The 21283-nt window shown below is 44.3% G+C and overlaps 1 protein-coding gene across 1 annotated transcript in view; it reads right to left on the reverse strand.

Moving 5' to 3' along the window:
• Positions 1–21283, reverse strand: part of LOC128306479 (hemicentin-1) — a 46171-nt gene that overhangs the window by 21695 nt on the left and 3193 nt on the right. The gene's annotated exons all lie outside the window — the stretch shown is intronic.

A 21283-nucleotide genomic window follows, 5' to 3' on the forward strand; every position in this document is an offset into this window, starting at 1 on the left:
GGCGTGTGTGTGGTACCTGGCACGATCCACACTCACGGCATACACATCGCATTACGTTCCACCGTTTGAACTTTATTTTATTACACTTCATTGTTATTGTTATAGCGCTCGTTGTCGTTGTTAGATACTTTACTCACTCACTCACGTCCACGGTCAACTTGCTCACTCATGCAGACACCCACACCCACACACACACACACATGGTGGTCGTACATGTAAAAAACGACCATCATCAATTCATAAATACCACCTGTGCCACCTGGACGAAGAGCTAAAACGAGGAAACCCCGAGCGCCACTGAACCGTACAGCAATGGTGCGCTGGTAGGAAGGGTTTGTTTATTTATTTATCACTGACATTTTTGCTATCCCTATACCTTTCACTTTATGTTTGTCTACAATATCTTTTTTTTCTGCTTCGTTCCTTCGTTTCTGTGCTACCTGATTCCCATGCACGGAAGGGAAGTCGGAAAATCACTGAACTAAATCAGGCGCAACGTATCACGTGCACAAACAGTGCCAAATAAACACAGTGTTACGTCGCACATACTTTTGTTGTACTATTGAAACGATAGAGTTTTGGTAGGTGTATTATCATTGAGCTTAGTAAATAATAAATTTATTGAATTTTCATCCTTGCAGACACAATAACAGGGTGTTTCCAAGATTTTCGTTAACAAACGGGAACATGTGAGTCATTTCTGCCCGTTCATGGCGAACGAATAATACAAAAAAGACTTCCGGGAATGGATTGGAATTTTCATTTGTATTGAGTTATGCGATTTTTAAGCGTCTTAACGATTAAATGTTAATTGGGTCATTTGCGAACTAGACATTAGAAACGTGTGGTGAGATCCCCACCACCACATTGAACGAAAATGAGAGATCCTCATGGAGGATATCAAAGCAGCCATAATTTGTTGCTCGACCTCTTTTCTTCCTGCAACATCTTCGCAACATCGACGTCGCGACAAGATATCCCGTGTGGTCCTCATCGGCTTTTTTCAGAGCCACCGAAGCTGTTAAAAGCTTTTTTGACTAACAAAACACAACGTAGGACATCCCCGGATGGAACAATATTCTTGCTATAGTGAGAGAGTTGATTTAATTCTTCGTGATGGTATTTGAGTGAGTTGTTGTGAGATAGAACACTTCTCGTCACTATTTCAATCTACTCAGTTCAAGTCTACTCACTCCAAAGGTTGACTTACTCGCCAACGATTTGAATGGCCTCGAGGATCATCTCGAAATTCTCGAAAATCTGGCTAGATATGTTCTTGGATTATGCTCTTATACATTCAACCGGTTATGACGATACAAATTTTTACTTCAACCTAATTGCTACTTTGAAACCCCTTTGTGGAGATTAGGACTGCAATAATTATGCAAGATTATGTATAACAATTATCAACTTAAATCCAGTTTTCAGTATATTTATTAATGATTTATTGCAGTTTGATGGCTACCCCGTACTGTCATTGTCACATGGCTATTTCTCCTTACGTTTAGTCTTATTATATAGGAATTAGTTTATGACAAATTTGTAGTAGAACTTTTGCAAAAGCACATTTAATATGTTGAAATAGGAAGATAAACATTTTTGTTGAATAAAAGCACAAGCCATCAAAACACATGCACGCATAAATGCTCTAAAAAGTTGTTCCCTTTGAATAGAACAAGGAGTGCGTTATTCAGTGCGTTACCAAAAACAAAACAAAAAACACCAGTCACAAACTGAAAACCTTTGAAGCTTGTTTGAAGAAAATTCCAGCTGCTGAACCACCCAACAAGGTACAAACATTTGCCTGCACCACTGTGCCAGCTTTAATGCAATTAAACCCCCCGAAAGCCGACGGTGCTTTGCGATACCGGTAAAACCCTTCGGATAACATCGCAACGGCAAAGTAAAGAGGGTTTCCATTTTCTTGTTCCGAGGGGTTTTTTTTTTCTCCTGGGGTGGGGGTCGGTTGCAGTGGTGACGCCTCGTTTGTACGTCCCGGGCACGCTATTTGCTTGTGAAGATGTCTACCAAAGCTACGGGTAGTAGTATGTTCTTAAGGTCGCTTAAACTTTCTTCGATTTTTGCTTTCGAAAAACTTTCACCGACAATCGCTTGTTGGTCGAGTTTCATTACACTGTACACCGTACTATTGGTGCAAAGGAAGGGTTTTTGTTAAAGGCATTGTGCTTTAAGATGCGGATAAGAAAGAGTGACTGTGATCGAGGTTTCAATATTGACGATGAAATACTTTGGCAACAAACCAAATCCAGACCGCGGTTTTTTTGAGGTTTTATCGCATTTTGCTAACAACCATTCCGATTCGAGATTTGTTGCCAGTATGACGTGAATAAGCTATTCAATAGTATGATTTTAACGCAAAGCTCCTCAAGCTTTTAAACTGAAATGGAAAATTTGCGGCAGGAAAGTTTCCGCTTTGACACGCGGTTGGCCGTTTGATTTGCTTCGTAAGCCTTACATTCCAATTATACCGACCCGGGGTTGTTAATCAATATTTACAGCGTGCTCCCACCGTGGGCGTAACACCGCCGCACAAGGTGCAAACGAACGTGACCATGAGAAACAAAATAATAATCAAAAAACTAAAAAAAAAACATGAAACGATACCGGTAACGTGGACCACCTTATTGGCGTTTCCCGGTGTTTGTTTGCCACTTCCGTGCCACCCACTGGCAAAGCTGAGGCCCTTACTGAGCCAGAGCCCAGGCTCGCTTCCCGGAATGCGACCAACGCACAGTAACGGAAGATGGGGGAATGAGAACATGCCGGAACAATTTTAATTGCCGACAGCCGAACCCTGACCGTTCCGGGTGTCGGATCTTTCGGGCCCAAGGCAGGCAACAACAACAAAGGTTTCGATGAATTAAAAAAAAATAAAAAAAAACTGCTGATGGAAAAGAAATCAAAAACAAACGTGAACCCACGATGTGGCGTGAAAGAACCGCTGAACCTGATTATAGGGCTCGCTCCTTTACCTTGCCGTGTTTGGAGAATTTCTAGAACAAAAAACCACCATCAACATCGCACGGAAATGTGACCTTCGTGCAGTGAGAGAGAGAGGCTTCATTCGGGGTTTTGCAACACCGCACCACGTCGATTAATTAACGGAATCGGAGTTTTACTTTCCATTTAGCCCCGTGAGGGCTCGTGCAACCCTTGCCTTTCGGGGCGGGCAGTTCATTGTACAGCTCGCCATAAATCAAAACCTTGCCAGCCCACCCGAAGCACGAAAGGACTAAATTCTGGGTGGGCTCCGGTGTGTTGGATTGATGATTGAATTGGTAGGTTTTTGAAATGAATCGATTGATTCCGAATCGTCATTAATTTTACCCGCTTTTGGGGTCTGGCAACCTTTTTCCACCGCTGAATCGCCAGTTCGCCCCCGTAACCACTGTTGCGTGCCCGACGAATTATTGAAAACCCCTGCTTCGAGTTGGGTAAAATGGGTCAAAGGCACACGTGGAAATGTGTCCACGAAACAACCAGCCAAAGGCTTGTCCAGACACATCCGCCGGCATGCATTCTTTCACATTTGCGCATCCGTGTCGGTGTCATGATTAATTCACAGCCCTATCATTGCGGGGTTTTTTTTTTTTTGGTCGAAAGTGTCAAATATTAAAACCGCTCATGCTCCTCACCGAAGCGATCAAATATTCAACGGTATCTTTCTATTTTCCCGGCCGCCCGCAAACGGTGCCAAATAGTGCCGGATCGATTTACCCGACCAGTCGGGTAAATGTCTTAACCTTTATCAAATTTAATCCATTGACCGATCCGTGATCTGCGGCATCTTGTGGGGGACGTTGAAGTTGTACGTCAGCCCGCACATTTTCCCAGCCACACTTGCGGTGGAGGAGAGCGAAATCTAAAATAGACTTCACACTAAACCCGAACGCAGACCCTTCCGAACTGGCTGCCCTGTCGGAGTTGAGCGGAAACTCGGTCAATATCTTCTTTGTGCGGCTTTGTGCAGGATGCAGAAGCAGCGGAAGGGTGGGCAAGTGTGTCGCAAATTTTCCTTTCTTATCTGATAGACTTCCCAGTTCCATGCCGTCCGACGTGCTTGTCTCGCAAAAAGTTAGCACCATGCTGCCTATATCTCTAGGCGTTTGTCTTTTCTTTGGGCCCCTTTTTTCAGAGGGTCCCTCCAACAAACCAAAGCCATATCCAATTGTACGAGAAAAACTTTTCCTTATTCAACGGTTTGATTTTGATCGTGAACGGTCGTCCCTATCCGTCTAGCGGTTGTGTGTGTATTTGAGCTTTAGCGAACAGCTCCGCTTCGGTTTAACGAACCGCACAGAAAACCAACCCTGCCGAAATGTTGACCACTTCGACAGGGTAAAGAGGTTGGCAATAGTGCTAAAATTTATTGATCGTGCGAGCACATAATCTTCCAATCCCGCCTCATAGTAAAGGGCGAGAGCGAGTGAGGGCACATGAAAATCACGCTGGCCCGGGGTTGAAGGTGAGCGCGGGGTGGCGCTTGTTGGCACTTTTGTGCTAGTGCTATGTTCAGGCTAGTGTTGCACCGCTTTGCAGCACACTTTATCGATATCCTGTGCGCAACGGTTTTCCCTTCCGATCCGCCAAAACGAGACGGTGTATGATTGGCCGGACCAATGTCTGGCCGAATGGAAGGTCGCTGGGGGTGTACTTCACGATACTGAAGTACTGACAGCAGCGGGTAAAATGGTTTACAGGAACGGTGGGGTTTTCGGAGGTGATGGTGCACAGACTGCGGCTGCATCGTATGCGCCCTGACCGACATCCGAAAGTGGCTAGCGAAAGCAGTTCACTACGCCAGGAACGTATTGCCAATCGGTCCTTGGCAGTACCAGCTAAGTTCTGCTCGCCACAAAACACGCTCGGTGTGGTTTTTCCGGTCTCGCAACGGAACACTTTTGCTACTTTGCCGGGTTTTGTTGCGACCGGATCGATCGGATCGTATTCGAAGTGCAGAACTGGAAAAACCATGCCATGTGGTTTTGAGTGTGCATGTGTGCTGTTGTGCGGTTTCTTCGCCGAAAAAATCGTTCACCATCGTTCTTGACGTCAGCGGTACACCAGCTGACTCACGTTCTCAAGATGGCGACAATTTGAAAATCTCCGCAAAGGGGGGGGGGGCTTTCCGCACTCTGCCACTGCCAAACCCACTGCCCACTGCTCGGCTGTATTAGCTTTGTGGATATTGAATAACAACCGTAGGAAAATGCTTCTGTGGAAAGCATCGTGAATCTGATCCTTTTCGTCATGGTTGAAGTTGTGCGCCAATTTCATTTCAATAAAGCCCTTCCAGAACGACGTATTAGGTTACGGCCGGTTTGTTTTTTGAGTGTAGCATGCAACGTTCTATTGATAGATGTGAAGTAACAAAGTGTCAATAAAATATTTTTTATTGATTCGTGCTTATTCACACAAACTGTTAAGTATAATTAAATCTATAAGAATGTTATGCTGGAAGTACTCGAAAGAAGTTGATTTAATTTTTTCACTATTTCAAAATGGTGGAATAAAAAATGTATACTTTGAAACAGTTTTTGAAATACTAAATTAGTTAAATAGTGTCACACTCAAGGTCTGTGTAGGATAGTGCCTGTGTAGATAGAGTGTCGAGTAATATAGAGCGATTTGACAAGTAGCCAAAAGTTCGTTGCACGTGATTTGACGTTTGGACGCCCTTTTCCATTCAAATGTTTTGTGTGTAGTTGTGTTCATTAACCGGACCGGTTATAGCAACAAGATTTTTATTGTTTTAGATTTGGTTGGAGATTTGTGTCGCTGTTTTTCGATTTTAGACCGGAATAAGATCTGCAAATCTTATTGGCGATTGGTGTTAGGTATGATTGGTGTTCAAGGCAGTTGAGAAGACAGAGAATCGGATTTTGTAAAGCGATCATTTGGCAACGAGTAGGTGAGGCTCTTCACATTTGAGGAAGAGAATGAGGCTCATCATATCTCCCGGTGATCAACCGTGTGATCAACCCTTAGTTTCAGAACACTAATAGGTGATGTCTACACATCACTTTATAAAACCATCAACAGTTTTCTGTTTTAACTAAAGGCATTCAAAACGAAGGAAAACTTAATCGCTAATTGTGAAACGCAAGCTAATTGTGAAACTTCGCGATATAGTAAACAATAAGGCTATATACGTGTCACTAATACCACGATAAGAGAATGTGAGTGAGCATATTATGCATCTTACACGGGCGACCAAACGTCAAATGAAATCCAAAATGGCGAACCCCTATCTTGGTTATTATTTGACCTCTATCCTACACAGACCTTGGTCACACTGCATAAAATAAATCTTAGTGTTTGACACCAAAACGTCAAATGTCAAACGTTCAACCTGGCGATTAGAAGATGTCAGATTGGAGGAGGAGAAAAAAGAAGAAGAGTTTTTAAGTTTGATATGAGCTCGTGGCTTATTCGGTTCGCTCCAAATATCTAAGCATTTTTGTAAATTGAAAAACTGTAAAATATACACAACGTAGGGTCAAAGACATTTGACCATTTGACATTTGACAGTCTACCATTTATTTTACGTGCACGATCACGGTACAAAACATTTGGTATATTTTAATTTTCCCAAAAATAAACGATGTGTCGAAACTGTCTCAAATCTTAGCTAGCTGTGAATTTTTGCTGATATTAATTTAAGACTTCATCTTATAATAAATTACCGCTAACCATGAAAGCTCAAAGTATATTACAGGAAAAGTTACACTTTCGCAATGGCGTTGATGTGACAGGTCGAGAGTATTTCATTCGATTTAGCCAAATTGTTCACCGACCAGGACGACCCGGTGGTATGTTTGACAGTGGTACCAGTCATGACTCGACAGGACCGGTTCAACAGCCCTTCCGAAGATTTCTCTCGTTGACAGAAATCCAGCTAAGGGGTAAATAAGGTCAAACAGAGCTAAAAATGGCAGGCCTAGGTCTAGACCGCTTGAAGTTGTTGCCTGCTTGTTATTAACTTTTACTAACACTTTAACTCTTGCGAATAAATTATTCATTCATTGAATTACCAAAAACCACAATTTTTCAAGATCCTTTCCATTTTAATGTACACTTGCCATCTTTTCCAGTCGCCAAACCACACTTCAATGATCCTTCATCTCTTGCAAAAGACGGTAATTGTAATGAAAATGAATGCAAATATGAGTGTTTTTGCATTTGAAATCCATTAAAAATAACCACATCTATGGACGATCATCTTCTATCCAATTTTGATGACAAATGTTATCGTTATCAAAAGCAGAGGCTCACTCAAACAGATATTTTGAAACTCACTGCCCCATAAAACTGTGCCCCTTTGAAATGGCAACAAGAAAAAAAAGAGGTAAACAGTACAACCGTAGGTTAATAGCGACACAAAACCAGAAAGCAATGCGAACTTTTAAACAGTGCTCAGCAGCTTCGGCTTAACTGGTGGTCATTTCATGTTTTTGACCCCGGTCCACTTACAGCAAAACGTAAAAATCCTGCTCCGCATCAGGCCCCGTCCATTGCATTTCTGGTTGCAACCGATCCTCTTTTCCGACGCATTGTGGTGGAGGTGGGACAGCATCGGTACCTGGGAGGGAAGGACAGCATTTACATTCAATTCACAGCCACAGGGAGTACGGTGGGATTCTCGAAGCACAACTTCCGCCCTTAAATATCCCCGCCATGCAACGACCCGTACCAGCCATTCATCGCAAAAGTTGCTGGTTGAACCAGTCCGAGCTGGGAGTTTCTTTGCCACCACCATCACCATCGCTTTTTCGCCACTCCACTCCGCACTGTTGCACTGGAAAACTGTCCTCCACGAACTGACGGTATGAATTTGAGCTTTTGAATAATTAATCGGACGCTCCGGTCCAATGTGCCACCCTGCATTGCTGCAAGTGTGGGTTGGATGGTATTGCCTCACTCCGGCGCGCTCTCCACCATGAAATGGGTCTGCCATCCGCTTGCTGTGCTAAGGGGAACGCCCGGTCCGGACTTTGGGACCGGAGCATAATCTCTGGCGAACAATCTAGTCATCGTTGACGTCGTCTGGTAGTTTCTAGCTGGCAGCTCCACCGGCCAAACCGGGATTGTTGTGTGGCGGTATTCATGATTTCAGGTACCATCCCTGCAGCTCCCCCCCCCCCCCAACCCAGGAAATGGATGAGAGCGAATGCCCAACACAAAACACACTCTGCAGGAGCGAGTCACGGGACGAAGCCCAGGGAACCAGGTTACCGTGCACGATAAGCATCCAAAGAATAAATGTGGAGCGTGTTGCTCCTTTGCAACAAGGGAACGGGAACCGACCGAAAAAAATTTAAAAACAAACGAAAAAAAAACGCTGCATGGCTTCAGTGTCCCGAGGCACCACGTGCCAAGACACGGGCCGGGTGACCAGCCCCCAGTTGCGGAGCCTTTGCAACGTTTGGGTGGGGAAACGCTTAAAAAGCTTTCACACAAAAAAAAAAACTGGCGCTCGAAACTGCTGCTGCTAAACTTTAGTTGTGTTGTTATGCTCGGCCGGAACTCGTTCCATCATCCCTTTTTTTTGGGAGGGGCAGTGGGTGGGCACCCAACCCAACCGTAGTGCCACCCGGACATTTCGGAAAATGTCCCACTTTTCTGGGCGCTTTTAATTTTCCGTAAAACGACAACGACGCCAACCCAGAGGGCTCTTGACGGTTTCGCCGCAAAAATGAGACCACATTCACAAACGCACACACACACACACACACACACACACACGCAAAGGCACACAAACACACCTACAGTACAGTGTGTTAGCATGGTATTGGGCAACATGCAAGGGTTCCCGCTTCACGAGCGACAACGGTCGGAATGGAAAAGGTTAAAAAAAAAGACCTGGCCATGGCGAATAAAAAAAAACAAGAAGAAGCAGCTCACCTCAACACGTCGACATGAATAAAAGTCATGTACCCGGGGCCCGCAAAACCGGAATGTGTTCGGCCGACGTTAAGCAAAAATTCACCGGAAGTTTATTTTAACCCGCGCTCCATCTACACCGATGTACCGCAGTTCACGCGGGCGTAAGTAGGGCCCAGCGGCCGGTTCGGGGCTGGTGTGTTTTGTTTCATTTCGGTTTTTTTTTTCGTTTTGCGCCACCGTTTCCGCACCCGCGTCACATTCCGTCACATTTCCGGGCGCGGGCCGGTGCTTTGGTGCACACTTCCGGTCTCGGGATCTTGCACTGCCGGGTCCGGATGAACCCCCGGCACGTAATAGCTTATGAAGATGATTAATAAAATCCATTATAGCAATTTATAGAGAGATAAGATTTTTCTCATTCGCTTTGGCCCCACCCAGCACAGGATGGCAAAGCCCCTACAGGAGGTGGAAGTTACCCGGTGCGGGTGGGTTCCGTACTCCTTAGGCGCAAAGCACAGGACCCAAAGATGGCGGAAGGTGTGTGTGTTTTTTTACCTCCTTGCTTCTTCCTGCGCCGCCGTTTGGCGTACTGCTTGTTTACCATGTTTACAATTAGGAATTTTTCATTACAAGACACCCAGGATTCGGGTCGGTCTCGTTTCTGGATCTGGGTTCTGGGGCAACGTGTTTTGTTGTTGTTGTTGTTGTTGTTGTTTTTCACCCAACGGCATTTGCTAGGCGAATGGTCCTGTTTTGCTGTAGCTTTTAGCGGCCGTTGTCGGTGAAGCAAGCGAATTTAGCGTGAAGATTGTTTCGCGTGAAAAGTTGACGCAAGCAGACGAGAGCGATTGAGGCTGGATGATAAGAACGCGAAGGCACGGTACGGTGCATAGAATTTTCACTGCCGCGATCAGTTAAATGAGCAACAGTTTCGTTGTCATTTTTATAGCTTGCTATTGTTGTTTTTAATTCTATAAGCAATATTTTGCCATGAAATAATAGTTGAGATCTACGGGAGGCATGTTTTGTGGGCAACATACTGACAGTCATCAAGTAGGAAGGGCTCCCGTGATGCCATGCTCTGTCATAGGCGGTGATCGAGGTAGCACATCTGATTATGTGATAGAAAATGATTTTTTGCAAGCTGAAATCCTCCATTGGCACTTTAATTTAAAAATAAAATTATCAATTTGCCAGGAGTATTAAGACGAGAATAGGTTATAGTTTTATCTTAAATAACTGGAGCGTTTTTTTCTTTAAATTATAATTTTAAATTATAATTATAAGAAGTGGAATTCACCTTTAGCAGAATATGCTTCAAATAGATTTAAGATGAAGTCATTTTTCAAGTTTGATCATTTTATGGTAAAAATTACTTTAACCTTTCGGCCGTTGGACTATTTTTGTAGTACTCACTTCTAAAATTGACACCCATTAATTGAACTTAATTCAGTATTGATAAAAGAACAACTAGTTAATCAAAATCTTTAGATAATTCTATGAGCTAACTGTGAATCAAAAAAAAAATGTACTGTACCGGAACCAGTACGATAAATCAGCTATTGCATATTACTCCTCACTCTGTAGTGCAACGATTTTCTCGGTTTTCTCCTCAAGGTTTTCTCGGGCAAAGTGGTCAACGGGTTAATTTACTTTGACCCGAGAGGATTCATGCCCTTGGGTAAGAAAGTGAGCAACTTGGCGCCAGTAGGACATCCTTTTTTCTAATTTATAATTCGTCATTATTACTAATGTAGAAAGTATCTGCTGAAGCAGTAATTGGAGACTAGCGGTACTTTCTTTAAATATTTCCCGAGTCCACCGGAGTTACAGTGCCAAAATGAGGCAGATATTCTACAACAATCAATGATGTTTTTGACAGCAAATTATGCTTTACAATAATTACTGTCAGTGCAGGAAGATATTACCCTTTGCAATTAGGTTCAAATTTTTATTCGCTTTTTTTTCGCTTCAAGTCGACCAATTTAAGCAACTGCAGGTTAAAAATTACCCTTTTGGGCATCGGCGGCAGCAAGCCCACGGCCCCACGGTAGTAAACAATTAGAAAACGGTCTAAAACAATTTCACCATCACCCCACTGCCAGTGCCGGAATGGTACAACATTAAGCCGCTATCGGGGAAAAAGCGAACTGGTTTAACATTTCCTCCGTACATGGCCTTCCGTGCAGCCGTAAGAAGGTGAAGAAGAGGTGAGCGAAATAAATGGAAAATACTCCCAAAACAGTACATCATAGCAAACCTCCGTTTCATGGCCATCAATTAAGTCGTGTCTTATCAGATGCTAGGCCCAGGCTCGACGCGGCCCACCATTGCCGACCGGAGTTTGTTTGCAGGCCAATAAAATCTTTCACCAGAATTGGAAGATTCGTTGCCCGTTAGCGGTGGGACTGGTGCCGCTGGCTCGCGGGCTAGTTTATGCCCTTCGTGTGCCACGGTCCGCCCCAAAAGGTGCGCAGCGCAGCGGGAACGGGAGGCCCTGAGCCGTATGCTAATTAATGTTGCATAAATTAAGATGCGACCAGCGCGATAAGTAATTACACTTTTGTAGTCTCAACAGCACACCAGACCACGCAATCCTTACGTAGGTACAGGACTGCCAACACGAGAACCACGAGCCGATTGGCGAGCGGCATTAGCGATACTAGCATCAATCAGCTCGGCAAGCAAAATGGTGCTTGTAAGGATATACGTTCGGATGTTTCGAATCCCTGGTAAGCGATTGCGGAATCGTACCAAGTGTCCAACGGATCACGATTGTGGTCCCTTGGTCCCTTGGTCACACTAGCCGTGATACGGACCCGATGACACACTGACGTACAGGGACGATGTGTTGCAGTGCTTATCTGTTTTTATTTTCCCGCTCTCCTTATTATTTATTGCGCAACGTGTGTTACAACATTTTCCGGCTCGGCTTGGTACGCTGTTACCGGTCTGCTGGGAGTACGGAGACGTTTTTCACTGAAAGTGCACACGCCTGTCGACACCTTTCCGTTTGCCGAACCACGGCCGCCGACCGTCGACCATTTGGTGGTGGCGCTGATGGTTGAAAATGTAAGATCCGGTCTCGGGTCTTCCACCAAAAAAAAAAAGAAAAAGAAAAAGACAGCCTGCAGCGCGTGCTGGTTTTATGGCATTTCTTCTGTTTTTACGCTTCATTTTGTGAAGGCTTCACAAAACGAGCCCGCAAGCAAAACTACGAAGCGAAATGTGTGGCAAATGGATCCCGTGGCCGGAAAGACACCGGAACGTATCCTCACATTCGCCCCTTTTCGCCATGTGTGTGTGTGTGAGAGGGATGAAGGGAGGAGGAAAAAAACCCCAGAACGAAACCGAACGACATTCTGTGGATGATGGCAAAAGATGAGCCGACTGGGCATAGGTGATAAAACGACAAAAACTCTTACCAGATGCTTTTGGAGGCGCGTGTGGTGGTACGGTTGGACCCGCAAGCTTCTGTTTTATGTTTGCCTGAACTGACAGACCGAACTGGTTGGCCGTTTTACGCAGCATCGTTTATGTGGGCGTGGGGAGGAGGCCATCGAGATGGGTGGCTCGATTACACGGAGGGATTTATTTGTGCGCTGAAGTTATAATGTTGTCGCGAGGTAAAGCAACTTCCACACGACACACGACGTGTGTGTGTGCGATCCCGTTTTGCTGTAACTCATCCTCGGTAATCCTCGGACCAAAGTTTTCGCCTGCACCGGAATCGGATGGTTGCTGCCAGCCAAAGCTTTATCGTCCATGGGCTATGGGATGGGGGGGGGGGGGGGGGGTGAGGAGTTGTTAAGCCGGTGATAAGGCACACATACTTCTTCATAAACCGTGTCCAATTAGCTCGCTGTCTAGCGTAAGTGCAGCGTTCGGTAGGTGCAGGTGGGTTGCTTTATTTAACCATTAGGCAGGACACACATGTTGTAGAGTGCCATGAACTAGATGTAAACAGTAACACGTAGAGCGTTACTTTCGGTAACATATGTTAACTATGATCGTAAATATTTGGTCCCTTTTGTTGGTGGATTTTTATACATTTGCGTGTAAATGTGATCCAAATGTATCTAGTCCCTTCTTTTTTCACCCGGTTCTTGCCATTAACTTCGCTCGATCTCAGATCATGCTTAATAAGGAAACGTTTTAGCTTTCTTTTTTTCCACAGCCTCTAACCACTTGCTAATGTCACATCTACAGATGGATTTCGTGTTCGCCCATTTAATAGAAAGCGGATTTGAAAACAAAACTCTGAAAGCCAGAGTGTGTAAGGGACATTTTTGTTTCCTGCAATTTCATAACATGTTTTATCGCTCGATGTACGATCACTTTGAAAAATCAAATCTTTCCTCGGTTTCAGACATTTAATGGTATTCCATTTAAAAATCCCAAGTACCTAAGGCTAGAAAATAGTCTGTTGGAAAAATTTCACTAGAATTGAAATTGCCGAAGAAGATTTCCGTTTTAGCACTTAACAATATCCACATGATAAGAGAACATCCTACTTAGTTTCGAGAAGAAGCTTTTTCCATAAAGCACTCCATTAGCCTGTCTGTGCTTGAATTTTCTCGGTAAAGCTTAAGCTGAGTAAGGATGGAAAGTGTTTCCAGTTTAGTTTCTTTAGATCAATTGCCAGAATGCATTCAGGATTACTTTTACTAGTGTTAAGAAAGGTAACCGTAAAGTTACTATAGCACAGTTTATTTATTTTTTAATATTTCAAAGTCATGGTTCTTTTTTTTGTTCTTGATGATAAAGTGGCGTTTTAGGTGTCAATATCATATTTATTTTTAATTTTATTAAATGTTAGGGTATTTTATATTAGTTTCACATTTTCAAATCTGTCTTCATTAAATTCTTTACGAGGAAGCACTTTCTTCAATGCAAATGAAACTGATCGAAATCAATTGACGAACAATATTTTTAGTTCGTCACTTCAATTCAATTTATCTGCTGAAAAATATTCCAACTCGGAAAGTAACATGTAGTATACTAAGTCACACAAAACTACACAATTGACTGGTTCGACCATAAAAATTGGTCAGAATGTAATTTGTTCTTTTCGGCCTGTCTTTTTTGCCTTTAATTAGGATCTAGATCTTTAGCCACAATCCGGCGAACTCGCACCGTGTACTCTGCATCACATTCATAAGAGATGTACTCACAAATTCCTTTCTTCACTCACTAATTCTTTTCGAATGTTAGCTCATCCTCATCGAAACGAATATCTCCTGAATAGAACACCTGCAAAATGAACTTAATCGGCAACCGAGCGAGCCCAACACTTCCTTTTGTGCTAACTTAGTGTCCACGTATTTTCAAAGCACCTTTTTTAAAAACATCTCATTCGCTAACCAAATGCGCTTCCGCACAGGAATCATAAGCCGAGGGGGGGGAACTATTTCTGGAGCAACATTTCTTTTCACACCGAGTCCGCGTTCGGGTGCGCCGGAAAGTCAACGGCAACATAAATCACTCCTCATTCATAGCGCACAAAATAAAGTCTAATTTATTTATGGTTTGCTTTCTTCATTAAGGTTGGGTTGTAAAAAATCACTCAACCGCACACGCCCGGTACAAGACGCGAAATCAAGACGTGGCCACAAAATAATGGCCACGGCGTGCTGTGCAGTGACAAAAGCTGAACAGAAGTTTTCACCCTTGCTCTCCGCTGTCCGTTTGCCACACTTCCGCACGCTCCGTTTTAAGTGGTTGCAAGTTAATGCTTCAACTTCGTTCTCCAGTGCTCAGTGTACTCCACGCGCGTATTATGAATTTTTATCCATGCCTGACGCCTGACGGTACGGAACGTCTTGAAGAAAGGTAAACGAAGAAACTCGGAACCAGTTGGCGATGGAGTGAAACATAAATCCTGTAATAATCCTATTGCAGATAGACCCTCTTCGCGGGATGACCGTTGAATGGACGAATTAGAAAGGTGCACCGAGCACTTTCTGTTTGGATGCGAACTTTTCCGACTCCGGACCATCGTAAACCACGGCCAACATTGGATTTGAGTGGGGATAAAATGAAAAGGTGAAGCGTAAGGATATTACAAAACAGCAAGAGCGGCCTAACGAAGCAAAGGCCAGAGGATGGCACAACTCATAGGAAAGTCATTTGCAATCGAGACAAAACTAACTAACTCCTGCGCTCAGCAGCGGCAAAAGCTCTCAGCTGAGACCAGCTCGCGAACTTCGGTCGCCTTTTGCCCGTCGCTGACGAACGAACGAACGAACGAAAGCCACGAGCAAAAGTGAAATTGTTTCAAAGTGCTTCTACTGCGCATTGCACAATCGGAATAAATATTTCAAACGTCAAAAAGTTGCCCCAACGTCGGTCGTCTTGTTTGGTGAGCAGAAGGTCACAAACAAAATAAAAAAGCAACCACCAAACCGAGATGGCACTTTCGTACGGAACATTCGTTCTTCGGCTAGTTTTAGTTGAGTGAGCTGAGTCACCGTTCAGCATGTGCACGGCGTTATTCGGCTGCATTACGGCTGGAGGCAAACTTTGCGTCAGCATTCTTCACTCGAAGGGGTGTCATTTCCACCCCGGAGGGGGGGAGGGGGGGGGGGGGTTTCGGTAAGAAAAGGCGTAAGCATCAACCGAAATCCCACTTCCCGGTGTGGCGAATTGTGTATTGTTTTGCCCTTGGTGCGGTGCTTAATTCGACGGAAAACGGGCTTTTCCTGCCAAATGCGAAAGAATGAACAGCGTACTAACACACACACATCCACCCAACCAAACGCACTGCCGTAGGGTTGTTGCAAACGCCAGACACGTACCCTTGTCAAACAACTCCATCCCGAAGTAGCACTAACGGCAATGACAACAATCCCGGTCTCCCGACTTGAAATTGATTTCCCGAGAACACAGCACGGGACAGCATGGCGCAAACGTTGGCGCGGTGGCGCGGGAGTGGTCCGTGGGTTTGAGAAATCTCTAACGCAAAGGCAACATACATCCTCCATTCGGGGACCTGATTGTATGCACAACAATGATACTGCCAATGTGTGCGGTTTGCGATGCACGGTTTCCCGGCCGGAGAAAAGAGACCTACGTAAACATAATTAAGAGGAGCCATAGTCCGTAACCGAACAAATCACTTTCCTTCCTTTTGCGAGCCGGACTGGACTCCGGTCTAAGGTTTGCGGTTTTTGGAAAGCGCGTCGGCTCGGTACGTCTTACCCGGGGTATCGGGTACGACGTGGGACAGAGGCTCATGCTTGAACAAAATTGCCGTTGACTAGATAAATAGAAACAGAGACCGGTGGATGCTCTCTTGTGCTTACGCAAACTTTGTGCGCCATGCGATGATTCGGACAGAATCTTGCGTTCCGTTGGAAGAAGACGTAAGAATCGGTCCTGGGGAAAGACTTCCTTCGGGGTCTTTTACCGTCGTTCACCTAACGGAAGGAGCTTTTAACACTCTTATTTCTCTCGCTCATTGAAACAACGCTTGATTGTTGAGTGGTTCGGTTCCGGGGGAAGCAGAACCAGCAGCCTGGTGGCATGCAAAAGGACTGCCATGGCGGCACCAAACCATACGCGACCAATTCTGGCCCTTTTACCGGCCCAGCCCGGTAGTGTGGGGCGCGTTCGCTGCACGGGTTTTGGCAAACAATGGAAAACGAAACGGTGATTTATTATGCAGTCTGCAATTAACATGTTAAGAGAATTAGGATATATTATTCATCTGCCTGGCTATTTTCTTTGTGTCCCTTCAGTGTTTTCGGTACACCGGTGCTCCGGTACTGGTGCTGCCCGTTGACGCAAAACCCAGCGCAAGACGTCAGCGCATTTCGTCTTCGATTCCGTAACCGGCTTTGGTTCCCGGAAGCTGTGGCGCACCGTACGCAACGAAAAGGCTGAACGGCTACGGCAGTGAATCCGCAGCGTCTTTTCAGGCGTTGACGGTTTAAGATGATAAATGAGTAATGGCTCTCGGCAGGAGTGGTTTCACCACCGGCCCGCTGCAAAGTCAATCGATATTGGATATTGGTTCGGTTGTGCAGCGGGCGAGCGATGTCATTGTGCAGTCACGGTGAATAGGTGTAAGGATTTCTACGCGCCACGACCAAAGTGCCTCCATGATTGATCATCACGATCGTCCTTCTTCGGTGGCAGGCTGTGGTGGGATAAAGGCTGTCTGTGTGGATATGACAGGAAATACATCATCACATACACCTTTTAAGGAGAATTTAGTGCGAGTAAGGGATTTCGGTCGGTGGCACGCGGAGACATTTTGATAATTTTGAATTACTACGATGCAGTTTGATGTCCGTTGGTATAGGAAAACTAATAATAGCTACAGGAAGTTAGCTAGATAACATACGACTTATATCATTTTTGTACATCTTTTGCCTCAGACACCTCGAGTTGCAAGAAATGTGATTATTTAGACACATTTAACTAGATTTTTATCACTCAATGCTCTTATTTCAAACATGTTGAACTTGAACGAATGTATTCCCGTTTTGTTATTGTTATGTATTCCCGAAAAACAATTCAAATAGTAACCAGTGTTCTCGAACCTATCTGAGAGTTATCCATATATCAAACATGTTGAAGGAAGATGTTCATTATTAAGTAAAGTCAAGGTCTTTAATAGTTTCTAATTTAGATTTTCGTCAGAAAATTTCGGTTTTGTTTGATCAAAGTCAAACAACAAGAATGTAGAAATTCTCATATTGCTGATACAATTTCACCGTGACTATATTGAACACAATTTGTTGGATTTCGGTAAATGAGCAGAAGTTCCATACATGACTTCTAAAAATAAAGCACTCAAAAGGATGCGACTTAAGAGTTTCTGCCCGTAAATTAAGTTTGCGAATTCACAATACAGGAGGTGTTACACGCCGAGCTTCTTCGGCAGACCATGCGAAGGACTGATCCTTTTGCTGAAGCCTCTGTATGCTACGGTAACGGAGTTTTCTCGGTGAAGCAGAGGTGGTGATTCGACCCGCTTACCAGACCTTCCCGCTAGTTGCTCCTTATCCAATGCTTGGGGAGCCTATTCAGACAGAAGAGGATAAGGTGCCGAAAACCAGAGCTCTGATAAATGAAACCTTCACTGTTCGCTGTTTCTACATCAACAACCGATTTACGAAAACTGCTTTATTGAACAATTGCTCCCGCTTACATAGCCATTTAAAAAAAAAAATCATAGCCTCCTTAAACTATTTTACTGCGGTTTACAACAAGGTCTGTGTAGGAAAGAGGTCGAGTAATATAGAGCGATTTGACAAGAAGCCAAAAGCTCGTTGCACGTGATTTGACGTTTGGACGCCCTTTTCCATTCAAATGTTTTGTGTGTAGTTGTGTTGATTGAACGTGCCGGTCATAGCAACAAGATTTTTATTGTTTTAGATTAGGTTGGAAATTTGTGTCGCTGTTTTTCGATTTTAGTCCGGAATAAGATCTGCAGATCTTATTGGCGTTAGGCGATTGGTGTTAGGTATGATTGGTGTTCAAGGCAGTTGAGAAGACAGAGAATCGGATTTTGTAAAGCGATAATTTGGCAACGAGTAGGTGAGGTTCTTCACATATGAGGAAGAGGATGAGGCTCATCATATCTCCCGGTGATCAACCGTGTGATCAACCCTTAGTTTCAGAACACTAATATGTGATGTCTACACACCACTTTATAAAACCATCAACAGTTTTCTGTTTTAACTAAAGGTATTCAAAACGAAGGAAAACTGTAACGACCAAGCTAATTGTGAAACTTCGCGATATAGTAAACAAGTAGGCTAGACGCAAGGAAAAAGTGTCACTAATACCAAGATAAGAGAGTGTGAGTGAGTATATTATGCATCTTACACGGGCGACCAAACGTCAAATGAAATCCAAAATGGCGAACTCCTATCTTGGCTATTATTTGACCTCTATCCTACACAGATCTTGGATTTACAATGTTACATTTTCGTATGGTTACTTTGATTCAAAATTCCAAAACGCAACAGGAGGTGTTACTCATTCAGATCAACCAACGGTTGGTTCTAGCATCTGCAAAATTCTCAGATTTTGTTAAAGACCTAAGCATATTTCAGTCTGCAAAATTATGTTTAGATCACATCTAGGATACTTTTGTGTGATTTATATAGTTAATAATAGGAATAAAAATCGAATCGCATATTCTCTCGACGAATTATACCTTATCAACTACTACTACTACTAGATATTAAGCGTAGTCTATAAGATATACGGCCTGGCCGTTCTAACGATAATAAAAAAAAGGAAAAAAAGCGTAGGAAAATTGAACCCTCACCCGTACGAGTTCTGCTGCATTTTCCTTTTATTGCAAATACCTCGGACATGTCTAGCAAACTGTTCAATGGCATCGAGTAGCAGACAGACTCTAACCATCGCCCACATTCCTGTCGGCACGTAAATCTCACCACCCGGACATAATTTTCCTTTCGCTTCAGCTCACATCTACCGAGTGTAAAATCGCGGGCGTTTGTTTACAAACACAAACAATCCCGATACCGCGCACAAACGAACGTTCGCAGGGCCGCGGATGAAACTTTTCCATCCGGAAGCGTTCGGGGAAAATGTACGCTGCAACGCTCGTGTAATAAAGTTTTGCACTTCACTTCAACTCCCGGCTCGGTTCCGTGGGTGCGTATGCCAGGTAACGTGTGCGATGCAGTAGGGGTATGAAAATTAATCCCTAATTGTATACAAACACAGCCAGGGAACGGTGACCCTGGGCGTAACTCCGCTCCGGAGAGCTATCACACCAGCCAGTGTTACCCATCAGTTCCGAAACCAGCACCTTGGCACAGTGCAGTTGCATCGGGTGCGGTTGCAACCACGGTCCGTGACGGAGTGGTCGGGACTCCCTAACTGGTGTTGGAATTTAAATTAGAAGTTAGTGCACGCTTCGAGTACCCATCGCACTGCATGCATCCCGCGGTACAGTGTGCCACGTTAGTTGGGCCCAAGAGCTAAAAAAAAAAAACTGCTGCTGCGGTTACCAAATTATCTTCACATCGTCGAAAGCAAAGCACAAGCGTTACCACCGTGCTGCATGTGCATCCACCATGCAAGTTGCCATGCTTTGAAGTCAAACTACTCTATTTGACAGCTCATTAGCGTACACTCGGAGCCAGCAGCAAAAGAAAAGGGAAAAAAGTCATGTGTGCATTTTGGTTTTACGGTCACGGGAGAAAACGGAATGGTCAGGGAACCTTCAGAAGGGAAACACACAAATGAGTACACGAAGTACGTGAGTACGTAAAAATAAAGCCAATAGTGGAAGTGCATCGAAAACTATGGCTTTGTTTGCTCTTTCTGCTGCCCTATTAGCTTCCTGCTGTGTCCGTAAACCATACGCTCGCATAAGATCAAACAAACGCATAGACCACAACTAGCGCAACGTTGGTTTTTTGGGTGCGGCAAGAGCGTAGCAGAGGGCGGGAGAAAAACCTCCCCAACAAGCAGCGTTCCCAAAACTTCCGTACAAGAAGCAGCGAAAAGTCCAAGTCAAACAGACGCCATAGCGCGGGATGTATGTCAGTGAACGTCCCTTTTGATGTCACTACACGGAAGCGATGGAGACGGACGCGCAACATTTGCCGTTTGGTAAAAGTAACTTCAAAATTTTTACTCGCATCATACCACCAGCCCGGGACAGTACGCTTAAGGCGTAATGAGAAAGAGATTCGAGATCTGGTGTCGTACGATGACCATCATTCGGGTAACGGCTGACTAAATGTGCATCAAAATGTTGATGACACTCGGTTGGACAACATCACTATGGAAACAACACTGCAACACTGCAACACTGGGGCTAGTGATGTTGTAAGATTTTCCCATTCTGAGGACCGACAAAAAGAACCACAAATAAATACAAATTAGTAGTAATTTTAACAAAATTCATCGTACAACATACAGTGGAACTTATTTCCGCAGTAAAAAAGGGACGCGTAATGAGAAAAGTGCCAGCAAGTGCTGTAACAAAGCACAGGAAATGAACTCTCACCTGAGTCCATTGTTGCCATGGTGCTGCTGTTGCACACTATGATCTTCATATGGCAGCAAGGACTGTGAGCAGTTGAATGAAATTCACCTTTTGCCAACATTTTATTAGTGGGTGGATGCATACCTTACAAGTGGTTTATTTTTTTTCTTCTCAAACTTGTTTTATAGTACCTCCAGTTCCTATACGTTACCTCGTGCAAATGCTTCACAGCACTCGTGAGAATGGTTTTGATGAAATTTAAAAGGAAGTAAGAACGTACATAAAATATTTAAAACCCACCGACCGAATGTCCTTGGCCCAGGCAAGGCCATCGTCCGTTGCTATCGTTCCGAAACAACGCGACGCCAGACGATATATCTGCCGGTGTAAGAT

Source organism: Anopheles moucheti, chromosome 2, assembly GCF_943734755.1.
Source record: "Anopheles moucheti chromosome 2, idAnoMoucSN_F20_07, whole genome shotgun sequence".
Taxonomy (NCBI): Eukaryota; Metazoa; Arthropoda; class Insecta; order Diptera; family Culicidae; genus Anopheles; species Anopheles moucheti.